This window comes from Onychomys torridus, chromosome 21, assembly GCF_903995425.1.
Source record: "Onychomys torridus chromosome 21, mOncTor1.1, whole genome shotgun sequence".
In the NCBI taxonomy this organism is placed as follows: domain Eukaryota; kingdom Metazoa; phylum Chordata; class Mammalia; order Rodentia; family Cricetidae; genus Onychomys; species Onychomys torridus.
The window spans coordinates 35137414-35155916 of NC_050463.1; the positions used below are offsets into that span (position 1 = coordinate 35137414).

Consider the following 18503-nt stretch of genomic DNA (forward strand, 5'->3'; position numbering starts at 1 on the left):
TGACTCTGGCCTGAGTTTGTCTGGTTACCCCTGAAGGGCTCCCCAGAGGTGTGAGTCACTGAATTCCGCCTTACAGCGTGTCTTCCACATTTTGACCTGAGAGCTGGGAAGTGACCAGGTATCGTCTATGCACTTCCAGAGTTCTTTTCCCACCATCTCACCGTTTAGTCTTACCAAAGCCTTGGCATTGTCTGCTTGGGGTTGGGGGCATCGACTACAGTGACCCCAGTGGTACATCTGGTGGCTGATGAGAGAACTTTTGGGGGGCTGTTCCATTGCCTCCCATCTGTTTAGAGGAAAACATGGCTTCTGCTGGGCTTTTTTTTTTTTTTTTTTTTTTTTTTTTTTTTTTTTACGTCTTGGTCCAATGTTCTTTCTGTTTTCCTGTTCTAGGTCAGGTAGGAACCTATTTCAGAGATACTTATTTATTTAGAGGTGGAGTCTCATGTAGCCCCAAATGGTCTTGTTGCAGCTGAGGATGACTTTGAACACCTGACCCTTCTTGCCTCTAACTGCCAAGTGTTAGGATTACAGATGTGGGCAACCATGCTCAGCTAATTTCACAGAAGTTTTCTCCACGGCTCAGCACTGGGCCTGTAGGGATTTGTGGGCACACCACCATGTTTTTGTTTGTTTGCTTGCTTCCTGGTATTGGGTGTTTTCTTATAAACACCTGTCCTTACTGGTGTGGCTTTCTGAGTTGGTCGCTTCAGCTTGTGTCCCTGCCTGTGGACAGTTCTGTTGGGGGAGGATACTCAGAGTTATTGCTCCTGGGGATTGGTCAGGACAGGTCCGTCTGGCAGCATCGGGGGCTTGGGGACATATTCTGAACCATCACCTTCCAATAAATAAGCGTTTCTTCCTTCTTCCTCTTGCCAGGGGCCCTGGGCCTTGGGTATATCTCCCCAGTGTGTTGTTCATTGAGGGAACATGTCAGAAGAGCGCAGAGCAACCCCACTTCTGACCACACCTAAATTGGCTTGTTGGCCGGAGACATTTGGGGTCCAGAAGTGTCTTCTGGTGAAATTGAGCAGTCCAACCCTAAGCCTGGGGATGGGCACACAGGGGCCCTGCCATGACAGAGATTCTAGGTTTAGCAGGGAGCAGACTTGAGTGATTGTAGATACTGTGTCCCCAGGGGGCCAGCAAACCACTGACCGGATTATAAGGGGGAGCTGTTTCCCAGGGTGTGGTCTAGGAAGACTGTCCTGTGGGCTCTTTGGTTGGTGGAGCGGACCTGATTGCTGCATCAGCTCTGTGTGGTAGAGGATGGGGCTGGTGGCCAGCCTCAGGAGATGACCAGCGGGGGGGCCAGGAGAGAAATTCAGACAGAAGCTACTGCTGGCCTATGGAAACGAGCCAGCACTGAACCATGCCTAGATACTCAGCTCTTCTGCCAAAGTCTCTCCTTGGGCCTTCTGATTTGTTCTAGAAATGGTCGGATGGTGTTAGCCCAGGTGAGAGCCTGGGAGAGCATCTAGTCCAGAGCCCCCAGGTCATAGGGAAGGAATCACAGATAAGCAGCTACTACTCACTGGCAGCAGAAATGAAGGACGAGCCCAGGGGTGCTGACTCCTGGGCCAGGGCTCCCACGTGGCGATGGGAATGTGTCCCTTTAGCCCGAGAGCAAGATCCTAGCTTCTCTTGTCTACTGGCGACAAGTACTCTGCCTGTTTGTTTTCACCCAAATCTCTGTAGAAGGCACAGCTTGTAGAGACCCTGGGTCTCAGTTCATCAAGTAGATGGAAACACCGACCTCTCAGTTTTGAACCCGGACTTAGCTAGTCTGAGGCCCCTTGCCTCGGAGCTTTGTGTCAGGCCGTGTCACTCTGGGCCTGGCCTTCTCCAGTCAGCAAGAAACTTAACTCGGAGGCTCCCGGAGGAGAAGGACCTGGATCCAGACAAAGTATAGCCACAGGGCGGGAGGGTCCTGGGTCACACAGCTGTAGCCTAGGTCCCTGCAGATGAGTTTTGAACTCAGGATTACTGGTCTTAAAAGAGACCAGGACTTTGAAGAAGAGCGAGCCCTGCTTAGGATGGGGAAAAGGTAAAATTAGTAACTCAAGAGTAAAGATATTCGAGGCTGGGAGCACAGCTCAGTGGTGGAGTGCTTGCCTAGCACGCACCAGGCTCTCCAAATTGGGAACTCCAGCGCCCCACCGCAATAATATAAAAATACGTATTTATAAAATAAAAAAATGTATAATAAGATTTTTGCATCCCAGGGGAACATGATCTTGACATGAAACCGTGCCTGGAACTTGGCTTTGGGAATGGGAGAAAAGGGACCCTCCCTAGGTTAAATTAGGAGCCTGAGATAAGAAGCTGGAGGCCCAGCTTACAGTATATGTTCCAGAAGTTTCTGAGCCACTTCTTTGGGACCAATGTGACTTTCTTTTTTGATTTTTAATGACTTGTTTATTTTTATTTTATGGGCATTGGTGTTTTTCCTGCATGTATGTCTGTGTGAGGGTGTCGGATCCCCTGGAACTGGAGTTACAGACAATTGTTAGCTGCCATGTGGGTGCTGGGAATTGAACCCGGGTCCTCTGGAAGAGCAGTCAGTGCTCTTAACCACTGAGCCATCTCTCCAGTCCCACGATGTGACTTTTCATATGGTGCCTCGTTTCCCAGGCCCACTCAGCAAAGCCTTCCTTCACTTAGCGCTTTCTTGCATCCCATCTCTGAGTACTGTGGAAACCGAGGTCCGTGCAGCGTTGCTGTGGGAACAGATGCCTAGGACCCGTGTCCCCTGGGCGTGGAGAAAAGCGTCATTTCTTTTACCCGAGTTTACTCCTCCAGCCTGTGGGATGGGAACTCCCTCGAGAATGAGCAGGGGAGGGGGTAGAGGGCCAAGGATTCAGGTCCTCCATCAGGCAAACTCCCCAAAGTTTCCTCCGCCCACCTGGGCTCACTTCCTCCCTCCCTCCATTCCTGCCCATGTGTTCCTCCTTCTCTTCTCCTTGCTTGTTGACTCTGGCTAGGTTCTCCTGGGTCATGGAGGTGGGCGTCATTTCATAGAGGACACCTGTGGTTCTGGGTGGGTCTCGTGGTTTTGGTTACAGCGACTGTGAGTAGCACCAAGGAAGTGGTTCCTGTGCTAGACTGGTCCCAGAATCTTCTGCAGCACCCCCCCCCCCATGTCTGTACTTTGGCTCTGTCGGGGAAGGACTAGAGGGCGACTTGGGATTTGTGGCAACCTGACATCTTGTCCTGGATTCTTCTCAAGGGACCAGCAGGTGGGGTTCCAGTGAGGAGACCGTGTGCAGGTGGACGGATGGGATTAGGGTGGTGTTGGGGCCTTGTGGATGAGGGAATGACAGGATATCACAGAGTGCGGCCTTTGGGTCTGGGGCAGAGAGGGGCAGCCATGGGATTATTAGCCGTGGGGTTGTCAGGCTAGGCCTAAGGCTGACTGGCAAGGAAGGGTGAGTCAGGAGGAGCTACAGGCTCCCTCCTCTGGGTTCTGACAGCTATGCCTCTTACAGCACACCCTGCCCCCGGCTGCCTTAAGTGCCCCTGAGATGAGGTGAGGAAGCCACACAGGCAGGACCTGGAGCAGCTGATGGTTGGGGGGCAGGGTGGAGGGTGGAAGACATGGCCAAGATGGCGGCAAGCATGTCTCTGGTCAGTCACTGCCTCGGAGACCCCTGCACACACTCACGAGCGGCTGTTAGCTTCTGCTGCTCAGAAATGAGGGCCTAGGAATCCCTGACAAATCTGTAGACTGACTCCACAGCAGGAAGGCTATTGGGGAGCAAAGGTCTCTAGTGGAATGAGCAGCCTGCTGAGGTCTTTATTTGCAGAGTGAACCGGGATGAGGCTGTGGATGGGACCTTCTCATGCTTGCGAATGAGACACTTCAGGAAGGGATGGAGGGAGGGCCCTGGAGAGTTTCAGCAAAGAGGATGGGTGAGGGAATAAGGCCTTGCCCACAGCGGGAGCCAAATGTGTATACATACACACTGTCCCCGTGCATTCTAGAGGTCAGCTCCATTTCACAGATGAGGACACTGAGGCTTGTTAAGGCCAAAGGAGGCAGGGAGGGGAGGGCCGGATTGGTGGAGAGTCACCTGTAAGTGGTGCGGAGGGGCTTTGGAATGAAGCATCTGGGCTGCCCCAATGCCCTTGTCAAAGAACACCGTCAAAGAACAGTGCCCAAGAGATGAGAGGCCCTGGAAGCACTCCCCTCTACTCCTGGGAAGTGGGTGCAGCGAGGGTGGAAGCCTGTAACAAAGTTCTTTGTGAAGCCATAGTCAGGTGGATGTGAGATGATGTGGAGAGGATGAGGGGGAGCCAGGGCCGGGGGGCGGGCGGGGGAAGGAGGGCAGCGGGGCTGGGCTCAGGCCCGGGCACCTTAGCAAAGAGGAAGCTGCGTGTGGGAGAGGTGCTGGAGACAGACCCAGGAGGAGTCCTACTCAGCCTCAGTTTTGCCCCTGGGCCCTGGGCTCTGCCATTGTCCCAGAGAGGGAGACTGGCAGCTCTCTGATGCTCTTTGAACAGCGTACAGCCGGGCGTCTAAGGAGGGACCTGGGTCCTGAGGAGATGAAAGGGAGGAGAGGTGGGGCCATGGAATCCCCGACTTTGTGATTGAAGGAGCATGATTGACTGAACACAGAAATGGTTTGCAGAAACCCCTCTCTCAGGCCCCTCCGCCTGGTCACATTTCTCTGTGGGCTTTTCTGATCTGTATCTCTGTGTAAACAGAGCCTTCCTAGTGTGTCCTGATGGTTCACAAGCAATTTAGGGCCTACCTCTCACCCAGATTATTTCATTGACATTTTGTGGTTAGCTTTGGTCTCCTCATGTTTGTGATGGTTTTGGTCAGCATTTCATAGACAGCCAGGATTTTTTTTTTTTTTAAGGAAAACTGAAGCTCAAGGCTGAGCCAGCTGTGGGGACTGAGGCTGTTGTGTATGAACACATGTGTGCACACACCAGCACACATGAGCCCATGCTCGCTCCCCAGGGCTTGGTAAATTCTCCACTGAGAATCACTAGGATTCCAAGTTTCTTGTTCTTCAATCTCCCATCCAAGGACTGAACCAGGCCAGACCCTGCTCAGCTTCCGAGACGAAATGAGATTGGGTGTTCAAAGTGGTATGGCCGTAGCCTTCCAGTGTGTGTATAACCACAGATCTCGCCCAGGTGGTCCAGCCTAGAATAATCATTCTGTCATTTCCCACCTGTCCCCTCACCAGGTGACGCACCCTTAGCCACAGTTTAGACGTGCATGCCTTAACAGCACTCAGGATGAGACCCTGCCTGTGTGTGTGCAAGGTGACCGGGTGGCCACAATGACCGATGCTGGTCTCAGTGCCAAGCTGTCAGGGTACCAACAACACTCAGCCCTTGGCCACTGATGTCCGTAACAGTGATGTCTGTAATCGGACTGTATCATGCCCTTCACTGTAATCTAAAGACATTCTGGAAACGTGTGATACCTCAGAGATAAACATGTTTGGACAGATAATTCACTTGAGACTGTGGAAGAACGTCACTAATGTGGGATGGCCCGTTCAGTAGTTTGTTGTTTCTCGAAGTCCTCTGGGTTGGCTCTGTTCTGATGGTAGTTTTAAGATTTATGTGGCACTCACTGTGTGGGGTCATTGTCTCTGGCTGCTGGGCCTGTTTCATTCAGAAATCCATGTTTGGCTGATCGCTCTCTTGGCGGGCTCTCAGAACGCCTTGCCCTGCTTCAGGAGCCTTGATATCCCTGCAGCGTCTCCATGTAGCTCCTCTTCCGGCTCCTCACAGCACACAACCTCTGGGAGAAAATGGCAGTGCCCAGTTTTTAAAGACCGTTGTCTCGGTAGTATTGGTCAAAGCAATATGAGGTTGACTCAGGTGCAAGAGGAAATTGATTGTACTCCTTAATGTGTGGGTGACATGGTACGAGGCAGGGATGGAGTCGTGACAGCCATCATCCGGGAGGTGTATAAAATAACCCTGGGGAGAAGGGGGCTTAATTTTATTTTGTTTTAAGTTGAATTCTTACTTTGTTAATGTCATTGTGTATATGCATGTGCATTGTGTGTTTTATGAGTGAGGGTGGTCCCAGGTGTACATGCTATGGTCAGAGGACAACCTTTAGAAGTGGGTTCTCGCTGCTGTGCATTCTGGGGCTGGAACTCAGGTCACCTGGCTTGTGTGGCAATCACTTTTGCTTGCTGAGCTGGGCCGTTTTACTGGCCTGGGACTCAGTTTTGAATCTGCCGGTCGGCATGGGATACAGGATGTCCCATGGCTGTGGGATGCTTAAGAAGTTGGACGTGCAGTCCAGAACAGGGCCTTGTTTGCCTTCGTTAGGCTTTTGGTTCTCAGCTGGGGCTGGTGGTGCACACACCTGTGATCCTGGACCTTGGAGGCCTTGGAGGTCAGTCGGAGCTACATACTGAAGACTCTGTCCCAACACTCCCACCCCCCAAGATCTCCACCAGATCCTCTGTGCAGTTGCTCAGTTTTTCAAAAAGTTTCTGATACTGCTTTATGCTTAGCATGAAGATGGCTGGCCAGCTCTTCTGCCTGGGCTGTTTTCCCTTCCATACATGGGAAGAATTTGTTTTCCTGACCCCTCCACCCCAAAAAATGTTTTTGAGACAGAGTTCACATTGCCCAACCTGGCTTCAAGGGTGAGGCTGGCCTTGAACTTTTGATTCTCCTGCTTCCCCCTCCTGACACTGGGATTACAGGTGCATGCTCCCATGCCCACCTTCCCTGCCTTTTCAAACATGAGGTAGATCTTATGCCCAGGACATTGTGCCAGGTCACAGGAAGCCATCCCTACCTCAAGAGATGCCACCTAGCTACACCCTGGTGCCAGTCTGGCCTTGCTCTGCACACAGCAGATCCGACATCCGTGTTTCTTCCCAGGAGGCAGGGTTTGCTTATGTGCCACGTACTCCAAGGGGGAGAAAGACATGTTGTGGAGTCCCTGAACGTCCCTGGCATGGCCTTGGTTGCATCTGTTGGTCAATGCCTGACGAATGTTCTTTTCCTTCTTCATCTCTTACTGAGGCTGAGGAAATGTTTCTGGTGTTGATCTTGGTGGCTTGAGAGTGATTTTTTTGTTTTTAAAGCAAGATTTCACTAGCTCTTTTAAAGGTTTATTTATTTTTATTTTATGTGTCTGAGTGTTTTGTTGCCTACATGCATGTATGTGCACTGTATACATGCCTGGTTACCCTGGAGTCCAGAAAAGGGTGTTGGGTCCTTGTGGGGGACCCACCCCCGCCTTTACCTGGGTACTCTTGAGGAGTGAGGGATAAGAGATTTAGATAGAAATATAGAGGGGAGAGAAACAGAAACACAAGATAGCCTTGGGAGGGGCTGGATCCTTATCTACCGGCCCAGAACTTTAATCAAAAGGGCTTTTATAACAATGCCAAGGGGCGAGACAAAAGACCTCCCCCTTGCTACATACAACCAAGTGTAGACCCTTCCAAACACCTGGTACCCAGGCCCGTGGTCCAGTCGTCCCTCTTATGCAATCCTGCTGGGTAAAGCAAGCTCAGATCTCACCAGGAAACCTCTGTGGGCTCCCACAGGTCCCCTAGAACAGGAGTTATGTGTGGTTGTGAGCCGCCATGTGGGTGCTGAAAACCAAACCCAGGTCCTCTGCAAGAGTGACAATGCTCCTAACCACCGAGTCACCCCTCCAGCCCCCACGGTTTCTTTAACCCTTAGAGTGCTGGCATTCCTCCTTCGTCACTTGGCGACAAATCTCTTTCCTGGCCCAAGCAAAAACCAGCAACAAAGGCGGTGATTTTTAGGAGTCTGGAAAATGAGTCATTGACATTCTCCTGGCCTAGTTTTAATCTAGTCCTCGGGCACAAGTGACTTGCATAAGATCGCTCAGAAGATCCCCTGGGCAGAGTTGGAACAGTGGCTATCTCAGTCCCTTGTTCTTCCTGTCCTGGGGGAAAAATTTCCATTCCTTTTGCCGATTACCAGACATTTTGTCAGAGCGGCAAATGTTCAGGGAGGGGAGTATACAATGGGTGATCCCATCGCCTGTGCTCACAGAGCCCAGAGGCTGTGGAACGGGTCCCGTCTGCAGAAGGGGACCTGTCTAGGGAGACCCAGGAAGAAGCTTCTGAGCCACTTTTGAGTCGGGTCCTGAGGGATCAAGAGGAATTTTCCAGGTGGAGCATTGGAAACAGAGCCATAAGAGGTTCACAATTGCTTGGGGCTGATGAGGATCAATCACCATGTTCCCAAGAACATGACTGGGTGGTGGGAACTGGAGAGGGAGGAACATAGCCCGGTAGTGGAAGGACTTTAGTCTCTGTCTGTCTCTGTTTCTGTCTCTCTAGCTCTGGGATAGGAATCCAGGGCCTTGCCCATTCTTGGGAGGTCCTCTACCACTGAGCTGCAGCCTGCACCCTGTTTTTCCTTTGAAAATTTTTGTTTGGAGACAAGTGCTCACGTAACCCAGGCTAGCTAGCCTCGACTTCTCTGTGTAACTGAGAATAACCAAACTTCGCTTCCTGTCTCTACCTCCCAAGTGCTGGGATTCCCAGCATGCACCATGTTGCCTGGTTTACATGGTGCTGGGGCTTCATCCATGGGAGCGACATCCCCACTAAGCAAGGGCTTTCTTCTTACGATGATGGAATGGTACCGAAGGAGTTCAGGCAGAGGTTGGACAGGATCTGGTTTGCACGCACATGGATCATGCTGGTGGGCTCAAGGAAATTCAAGGGCGCCTAGGAGCCCGTTGCAGTAAGCCGAGGAGGATGCCAGGGGGGCCTGCCAGCGTGATGTACTTAGTGCCTCTGTGGATTAGCTAACCAGATTAGTCCGTGGGTAGTTAACTGAATACCTTCTGTACACCATGTCATGAGACCTTCACACATCAAGTTGTAATCACCCAACATTTAAGGGGACCCAAGACAGTGGGATGAGAAGGGAGAGAGGGGGTAGGATCAGGAGAGAAGATGGCTTGAGACCCGGTTCTGGGAAGCAGCCATTGTGTAGAGTCCTCAGTGACAAGGGTCCCAACCCACCTCTGTGCCCGCTGGGGGCCTGCATGGCATAGTGGCCTGTGACAACCGTTAATGTCTGATAACATTCTGTACCTTGACAAACAAGGACAGGTGGTACTCTGTTCCTGGTGGAGGCAGGGGATGATGACGTGGTATACCTTATAAACTGCAGAGCATCATATAGATGCCTGCTCCCTCCCCTTCCCACCACCATCCCGCCTCTCTCTCCCTCTCCCCCCATCCCTCCCTCCCTCCTTCTCTCTCTCCCCCTCCCTCCCTCCCTCCTTCTCTCTCTCCCCTTTCCTCCCTCTCCCTCTCTCCCTCCCTCTTTCTCTCCCTCCCTCCCTCCATCCCTTGACCTTAGCCCAAGCTGGCCTCCAGCTCATCAATCTCCTGCCTCAAACACTTGAGGGCTGAGGTTACAGGCTTGTGCCACCATGCCTGGCTAAATGATTTCTCTATTCCATTTCGTCTTGGTAGCCATGTCTCACATTTGATCTATAAATGAATCAGGCCAAGTTTATTCCTCCTTTTTCTAACCACTTCTCCTCCAGAAGAATTATTAAAAAAATGTTTCAGGGTTGGGGCTTTAGCTCAGTGGTAGAGTGCTTGCCTAGCAAGCGCAAGACCCTGGGTTCGATCCTCAGCTCCAAAAAAAAAAAAAGTTTTGCTCTATAAACTTCTGAGTTGATACAGCAGAATATGACCATGGGGCCCGTGTTTGCTCATTAATTTCATTAATCATTCCTGTCTTTTTTCTCGTGATTGTGGTTTATATATTCCAGCCGCTGTCTGTTGCTTCTCTCCCCCCCCCCCAATTTTCTGTCTTGATACCTTTTTCTCCTTGGGATCACGTTTTCAGCTTTTTCTTTTCTCCTCATGGTTCCTAAGGAAGGCATTTTAATGAGAAGTGAAACATTTCTGTCCTTCCCCTTCCGAAGAACGCTTTCCTGTAAAATAGAGACGTAAAGGGCACGTGTGAGAAGGGCCCCCCCCCACCCCCCCCCCCCTTACCTCTGTTTAAAACCCCGGGTGAAGTAGATTGGACTTGAACGTCAAGATCTCTGTGTCTGTGGTTTGCTGTCGACATGTCACTGCAAGATTGGTTCTCGAGATACTCAGTGCAGTGCCAGCTGAGTCAGACTGTGGCAGCCACCACTGGCAGCTTTGTGATTGGATCTAGGTGGGCCCCTGGCTTGTCCTTGAGGCCTGACTTTAACCCAGGAGAGCCAGGCCAAGTTCCTAAACGACTGGCAGGTTGGCTTGGTAGCTGTTTGAATCTGTTTTCCATTCCTACAACAAAACATCTAAGCTCTGGTCATTTATAAAAAAACAAACCAGAGGTATTAATAGCTCGGGAGTCTAGAGACTGGGAAGTTTAAGAACATGGTGTCTGATCAGCTTCTAGTGAGGCCCTTGTGTGGCTTCAACTCTTGCCAGAAAGCCAGACACTAACCCAAGTTGATCATAATCTGCTCTTGAGAGAACCAACCGAATCCCACAAGAAAGCGTTGACTTCTTAAGGAGCTGGTTACGTTTTAAAGGCCATACTGTCCTGGTTAGGTTTCTACTGCTGTGGTAAACACCAAGGTTAAAAGCAATCTCCGGAGGAAAGATTTTATTGGGGCAGGAACCTGGAGACAGGAAAAGGCTCTGAGGGAAGGCTGCTCACTGGTTTGGGCCTCAGGGCTTGCTCAGCTCAGATGGTTTTCTTATACAACCCAGGACCACCTGCCCAGGGGTGGTACCACTCACTGGTATGCTGGGCCCTCCCGCACCATTAATCAAGAAAATGCCCCCCAGACTGGACTGCAGGCCAATCTGATAGAAGCATTTTCTCCACTGTTGTCCTTTCTTACCAAATGACCCTGGCTTATGTCAAGTGGATAAAAACAAACAAACAAAAAAACCACAAAAACAGAACCAACCAACCAGCCCGCTCACCCAGCACCTGTCTCCACCATAATATTTGGAATCAGAAGTTCAAGTTTCAATATGAATTTGAAGGAATGAAACTATATTGAAACTATAGCAGCTGCCAACCTGGTCATGGTGGGGGGGAGGGACCCTCTTGGAAGGCAGTGGGGTGGAGGCATACCTCCCTGGGCGCGGGGGGGGGGGGGGGGGGGACTTGCTTGTTCCCCACCAGTCTGTCTCAGTCCCCAGCTGTTGGATTGGATCCTCATTCCCTGTTGAGTAAATATCCACATTTACCTTTTCTAGCTATCTTGTCTATTTTGTGTTGAGACCAGGTCTCCTGTAGCCCAGGCTGGCCTTGAAGTGGCTTTAAGGATGTAGCCAAGGATGACCTTGAATTTATGGTCTTCCTTCTTCCACTTCCTGAGTGCTGAGATTACAGATGTACAGCACTATACCTGATTCTGAATGGTCTTTAAAAACAAACAAACGGGGCTGGAGAGATGGCTCAGTGGTTAGGAGCGCTGGCTGCTCTTCAAGAGGTCCCAGGTTCAATTCCCAGCACCCACATGGCAGCTTACAACTGTCTAACTCCAATTCCAGGGGATCCAACACCCTCACACAGACATACGTGCAGGCAAAACACCAATGCACATAAAATACAAATAAATAAATTAAAAACAAACAATAACAAAACACCAAAGAACAACAGGGCTGGAGAGGTTGCCCAGCAGGCAAGAATATCTGCTGTGCAAGCGTGAGGACCTGAGTTCAGGTTAGGCATGGTCTTGACCAGGACCGTAAGGCCAGCTCTGTGGGGATGGGGATGGGGACAGAGAGAGGGATGCTGGGGCTTGCTGGCCTCCAGCCTAGCTATAGGTTCAGTTAGAGACGCCGCCTCGAGGGAATAAGGTCGCTTGTGATAAGTAGGACGCCTGGCATCCTCCTCTGGCCTCTGTGTGCACGGGTGTGCACACCCCTCCCCAATACGCATTCACCCCACTCATACAAAAGTATAAATAAAACAAAGTAATAGAAACAATAACAGAGCACCCTCAGAATAGGCAGCTTCACAATTATTGAACATTCCCCATTAGTACTTCAGAAAAACCAAACTCTAGCTGGAGTGACCGCGGCTTTGTTTGCTAGGCGTGGCTTCTGAGGATTGCCTCTAACCATCGAGGGGAAACCCTCAGCAAACAGGAGGGGGACCAGGAGGCAAAGGAGAGACACTTTGGAGGCAGCTGCCATATTGTTGTGGTTGCCAGAGGAGGGAGGAGGCTCTTTCTGGCAAAGCTGTCCTCGGGGACGGAGGATAACATATTTCTGATGCAGCCCCTCCCCCCCATCCTCCACATTTTGTTATGGCAGTGGTCTTTCACTCTTTTTACCTTGCTTTGGGGCAGGGGAATAGGAGGAGGCCTAGTAAAGGTCTCAGGTTGATGTGAAGTAAAAGTGGTCTGGCTGCAAACAGAGAGCATCCTTGGGCATGCAGGCTGGGGAACATTCCCACGGGCTCCCTCTGGTTCTTGACTATCATCCCGCCTCCCTGGGAATTTGTAATGCGCCGCTCAGGAAGCTTATCATTGGTCTTTGCTTCTTGTGTGTCTAGGGACTCACTGGCCTTCCTCACAGCCTGCATCTCTGAAAAAAAAAAAAAATCTCTAAACTACTCCGGAATCACGGTTACCATGTAAACCAGGCTAGCTGGCCTCAAAGGCAGATCCCACCTGCCTCTCAGCCTCTCAAGCGCAGAGATTAAATGTGTGTGCCACTGTGCCCAGCTCACACTTACATAAGCCTTTAAAGTATGGTCTTCCTAGAGTGTGTCCATTCATCCTCCTACCTCTGTGAGGTGCTTGTCCTTGTCCATGGCATTTTATGGCCAAGGAGGTGGAGGTGGACAGTGCCAGGGAGCGCTGTGCCCACGCTCACAGAGAATCAAGGTGTGTCTGGCCTCAAGGCCAAGTTTTGTAGATTAAAATGCATCCCAAAAGGCTAATTCCCCGAGGATGCGTAACTTGATGACTGTGAAATTTTGAATTATTGAGGCAGTAGTTACTTATAGAGCTGTGTGTCAGAGCATATTGCCACCATATTTTTAAAAAAAGCAATAACAAGGTAAACGTAGGTGACAATGGATGATGATGTCAGTGTGGTATGGAGAGAGCCACAGTACCTTTGTGGAACTTGGGGAAGTTGGCTGCGTGGGGACACAGTGGAACTCTCGTGGCCACAGCAGAGTTTGGTGTATGTTTTTATTGGGAACATAGTCACATAGCATCCCACAGCTATCAACATCTGTCAGAGTGTACACTTAAAATGGCTGTAGTCCAAGGCTCAGTACATTTGATGAAAAGGCGGTAAAATCCAGGAGACACAAAAAAAAGTATTTGTGTACACACACACACACACACACACACACACACACACACACACACACACACGAGTGTGTGTGTGGAGGCCAGAGGTGTTGGCATCAAGATGTCTTCTTCAATCACTGTGTGTGTTAGTTTTTGGATAGGGTCTCTCACTGAACCCAGAACTCACCGATTTGGCCGGAGTGGCCGGCCATGAGCCACTTTTGTCTCCAAAACAAACCCTGTCTCTGCAGTGCTCAGCTGCAGACTTGTTCCACCCTAGCTGGCTTCTCCGACTCTTTTTTCCAACCCTGAGTATGCTGTATCTGTACACTCTGATGGGTGTTGGCACTGTGAGATGCTACGTGACTATCTTCCAATAAAAAACCATACAGAGAACTCATCTATCACCACACGTGTCCTACTGTGCCCCACACACCCCGAGTTCTGGCCATGTGTGCTCGGAATCTGAATTTAGGTCCTCAATTATAACACTTCAGTCACTGAGTGAGCTATAGCACGAAGGTACTTTAATTTTGTCCAATATTTTAACTAATTTTTGCATGGAAAAATGTCACACTGTGTGACATTTTTCTCTTTGTGGTATCGTGGGTGACTCAAAGGTTTCAGGCTTGGGGCATTTTGGATGTTTCGACTAGAGAAGCTCAGTCCTATACTGTAGCTGGTTGTGTGGCTGTCTTTTGCATCTAGGATGTGTTAGCTGTAATTCCTAATTTCCATCAAATTAAGTCACTTAGGGCTGGAGAGTTGGCTCAGTTGTTTAAGAACATGCGTTCTTACAGAGGACCAGAGTTCAAATCCCAGAACCCCAATGACAGCACTCAACAGTCTGCGACTGCAGTCCCAGGAGATCTGATGCCCTCTTCTGGCCTCTCAGGGCACTAGGCATGCATGTGATGCCCAGACATACATGCGGGCAAAACACGCATAGGCATAAAATGATAAATCTAAAAAAAATTACTTTTTTCAGAACCGGGTCTCTCTCTGTATCCTTGGCTGTCCTGGAACTTGATATGGAGAACAGGCTGGTCTCAGACTCACAGAGATCCACCTGCCTCTGCCTCCCAAGTGCTGGGTTTAAAGGTGTGTGCCACTACCACCTGGTTTAAAAATGTTTTTTAAAGAATTAAATCATTTGCAAATAATCAGGGTAGGAAAACCTCCTTAGATGTTTGTGATATTCCTTTCTTATTTTTGATAAATTTCTTCTGTTATTGTTCACCTCCAACTCACTAGCATTTTCTTTCAGCTATTCATAGTTATTGGACATTTCTAAAATCCTTAGAAATAACAACCATCTTTTGTATTTTGTCTGTTTAGCTTCTATTTTATTATAAAAACATAATGCCCTCAACAACTTGCATATGTATAGATTTGCTAGTGAACAGAACCGCCTCTTAGGAAACACTTGAAGAGTCGGGGCAAAAGCCAACACGTGCATTCTAGAGAGGCGCCTGTGGACTCATGACCAGGTCGTGTGGAGGTGACCCATCTTGACCTGTCTGGTGTACTGCTCCTTCAGCAGTGGCCTGGGTCCCTGCCTTTTTACCGAACCCCCTTCTCTTCCCTCTAGCTCCGATTCCTGGCCTAGATGAGCCACGGGACGTAGCACGTTCGCCTGCCTCCTGTTTTCTACCCAGTGCTGAGTTCAGCCATCTTTACCTGCTTTAAAGGCCTCTTCCTGCCTGTGTCAATCTTGGAGTGATAGATTGAAGGTGAAGGGGTGCTTCCCACTCCTGGAAGGCAGGCTCAGACAAAGGAATGATTGTCTGCAGAGAAGGTTCTGTGAGCCGCTTGTCTCTGTGGAGGCTGTTGCTTCTCTGTCCCCATCTTCCTGTGAGGACAACAAGGGTTGGATGATTTGGTGCTTCACACGTCCCTTTTCCAGCTCCCTCTTCTGTTAGAGAGACGCTGTGGCTGATGTTAAATTTAGAACATGTAATTTCATCTGTATGCCTTGGGATGGACATTGACTTTTCTATTTGCTTATGGGTCTTTTTCTTCTGTCGAACTCGTGTGCCTCTGGATACAGGTGCCTCTTCTGGCTGTAGGCACCACGGAGAGCTGAGTCCCTGCCCGCCAGGGAAGCCCTGCATCCTGATATGACTTTAAAGTTTCTTGTGGCTGGGGGTGCCACAAACTTCTCAGTTTGAAGAGTGCTTGCCTAGCATGAGGCCACCGGTTCAATCCTCAGCACCATATAAACTGGACGACGTGGTAGTGCATGCCTGTAATCCGGAGTTGCAGGCAGAAGTTCAAGGCCATCCTCAGCTATATAGTGAGTTGGAATCCAGCCTGGACTCAATGAGACCTTGCCTCTAAAAGAAAAGTTTGTGGTTGTCTGAAGACTGGCTTTGGTACAGTAAAATCACCCTCTAAATAATTGGTTAAATATCAAATTATTAGATTGGCTTACAATGAAACTTATCAATATCCGATCACTTTCAATCTGTCAAAGCTGCAGACTTACTTTGTGTGATTCGGTCTGGTATAGAGAAAATATGGAAAGCCTGGAAAATCCTATACAAGATGGAAAAATATTACCCATAATATTATCCTTCAAGGGTAGCTGTTAGTATTGGACTCTCTGGTAGTAATAGGAATGCTTATTTTCTTCTCTATTATGCACGTGCTTATAGTAAGAAAGTAATTCAACCTAGGCAAAGGTATAAAGAATAAAAACAAAATTTCTCCTGCTCTCTCCCAACTCTCTGGAGAAAGGACCCTGGCCTGCTCCGACCTGAGCCTCCCCAGGGAAGTGACGTAATTTATAGTACTAAGTGTACAGGAGCAAAGTTCAACCAAGAGCAGCAACCAGCAAGGACTTGCAGGCTAACACCCCTCCCTTCCTGTCTCCGCCATGGCTCCCCCAGGAGAGAGCTACAGGGCTCTCGTGAACAGGCCCTGACAACACGCACAGCATCCTGAATCCTGAACCTGTCCTGGGCCCCTGCCCCACCCAACAGGCTGGCACCCTGCAATAGTCTTTAGCTCCCTGACTGATCGAAGGGATTAGATTGGGAATATTTGGGCTTCTGACGCTATCTGACCTACCTCAGGGAAGTCACTTCTCTGGTTCTGCTCTCTAGAGAGCTCAGCGGGGGTTGCAGAGACCCCCGATCTCACTTCTCAGGCCAGTTCTCCAGGATGTAACAGCAATAGACACACAATCCCTTCTGGCAGCTGGAGAACCCCAGCCCCTCCTGAGAGCAAATCCACTCGGATAAAATGCAATGTAGTTCATTCCAGTAGAAATACATTTGTGGCCAGGGTCAGGGGTGCACACCTTTAATCCCAGCACTTGGGAGGCAGAGCCAGGCAGATCTCTGTGAGTTCGAGGCCAGCCTGGTCTACAAAGTGAGATCCAGGACCGGCACCAAAGCTACACAGAGAAATCCTGTCTCGAAAAACAAACAAAAAAGTTGGAGAAGTCACAAGTTATAAATAAACATAAAATGATCATGAGGATAATGCTGGCATTTGAGTGAGGGTGTCTGGCTTACAAGAAACCTTTATTCCTTGGCATTACACAGTCTTTACCACAATCCTTGGAGATCTGACACTGTCGTCATCGTCACATCGGACTTAGGGCCGGCACTGTCACTGTTTGACCTCAGAGCTTAGAGATGAATCTGAGGACAGAGACTTACGCAGCTTAGCCAAGATCACAACACTGGTAATGGCAGGTCTAGCTTTGGAGGCAGATGGTTCAGCCGGTTACTCAGATGCTCCATGTTCCTCTCCCCTTCATTGTGAAGATGGGGTTGCAAGCTCAGCAAGGTCAAATGGTTTATCCAGGACTCTGGCGCCCACAGAGGGGCAGAGTGTAAATTCAGCTCCCTTTCCCTGACAAAAACAGCTAAGAAACAGTTTAAAAAAAATCTGGTCAGGTAGTGGTGGCGCACGCCATTATTCCCAGTACTTAGGAAGCAGAGGCAGGTGGATCTCTGAGTTCGAGGCCAGCCTGATCTAGAGAGCTAGTTCTAGGACAGCCAGGACTGCTACACAGAGAAACCTGGTCTTGAAAAAAAACAAAAAAACAAAAAAACAAAAAAACAAAAACCAAACAAATAAAATCAAATGTTGCTGAAGGAAAGGGGATGTAATAATGGTGAGATGACATAGGAGAATAATTCATATTGGCAACACATCAATTTTCCAAGTTGCAGATTGAATTCAATCCAAGTCCATTAAACATTCTCATAGAAATCAGTTAGATGATTATAATGTATATGGATACATGAATTAGAAAGGTCAAAACATTTTTTAAAGGACTTACAATTCTTCCTTTCAAGATTAATATAAAGTTAATGAAGACAGTGCTTCCTGAATATAGACACTCATATCAAGGACTTTGGAGAAGGTCCAGAAATCACCCCACACTTATATGCTCAGCTCATTTGCAATGGTAGTACATGGTAAGTCAGTGGGGGAAGAGTAGTTTCTTCAAAAACCATGTTAGAACAATCCGTATCCACATACAAAATAAAACATCTACCCACTCCCAAATAAAGTAACTTGAAGTGATGCCTAGTGTCAGAGTTAAGATGTTGGCATCTAGACATCTGTGGCTCTGGCTTCCTCACTCCCCAATCTTCATGTGAGGAGGTTTAAAGGAGCTGGAGGGCACTTTAGGGAGGGGGGCGAGTTTGGCTCAGAAACCACCTCTCATTCCTCGGCATCACACTGCCTCCTGTTGTAGGCCAGAGAAAGACTTGTGTAGGAATGGTCTGTTGGTTAATCCGTGTCTGTACCCATCAGGCAGCCAACATGGGCTGTGACATGGGCATGTGGCTCCAGTAGCTGACAGCCCTGTCATGAGGGGCTTCCTGGTGTAAGATGGGCTCAGGGACAGGACAGGAACAGAGGCAGGCTCCCGGGTCTGGGGTTGAGAAGTGTTGGAGTCTTGACATCCAGCCAGTGCATAGTGGATACCTGTAGAGTTATAATTGCACCTGCAAGGCTATGGATAAGGGGGGGCGGATGGGGCCAGGGAACAGCTGAGAGTCCTTGGGAGAAGACCCTGAGGCATTAGTCAGGTCAGCCTTACCAGTCAAGGCTAAGGCCACAGAACCTCATTTAAGTGAATCAAGACAAGCCGTGGAGGTGTGTACCTATAATCCCAGCTCTTGAGAGGTGGAGGGGGACGATCAGAAGGTGAAGACCAGCCTGGGCTACAAGAGACCCTCTCTCAAAAAACAAAACAATGGTCAGGTGG

The 18503-nt window shown here is 49.4% G+C and overlaps 1 protein-coding gene across 7 annotated transcripts in view; it reads left to right on the top strand.

Annotated features, from left to right (window-relative positions):
• Positions 1–18503, top strand: part of Adcy3 (adenylate cyclase 3) — a 73026-nt gene that overhangs the window by 2727 nt on the left and 51796 nt on the right. The window lies entirely within an intron of this gene.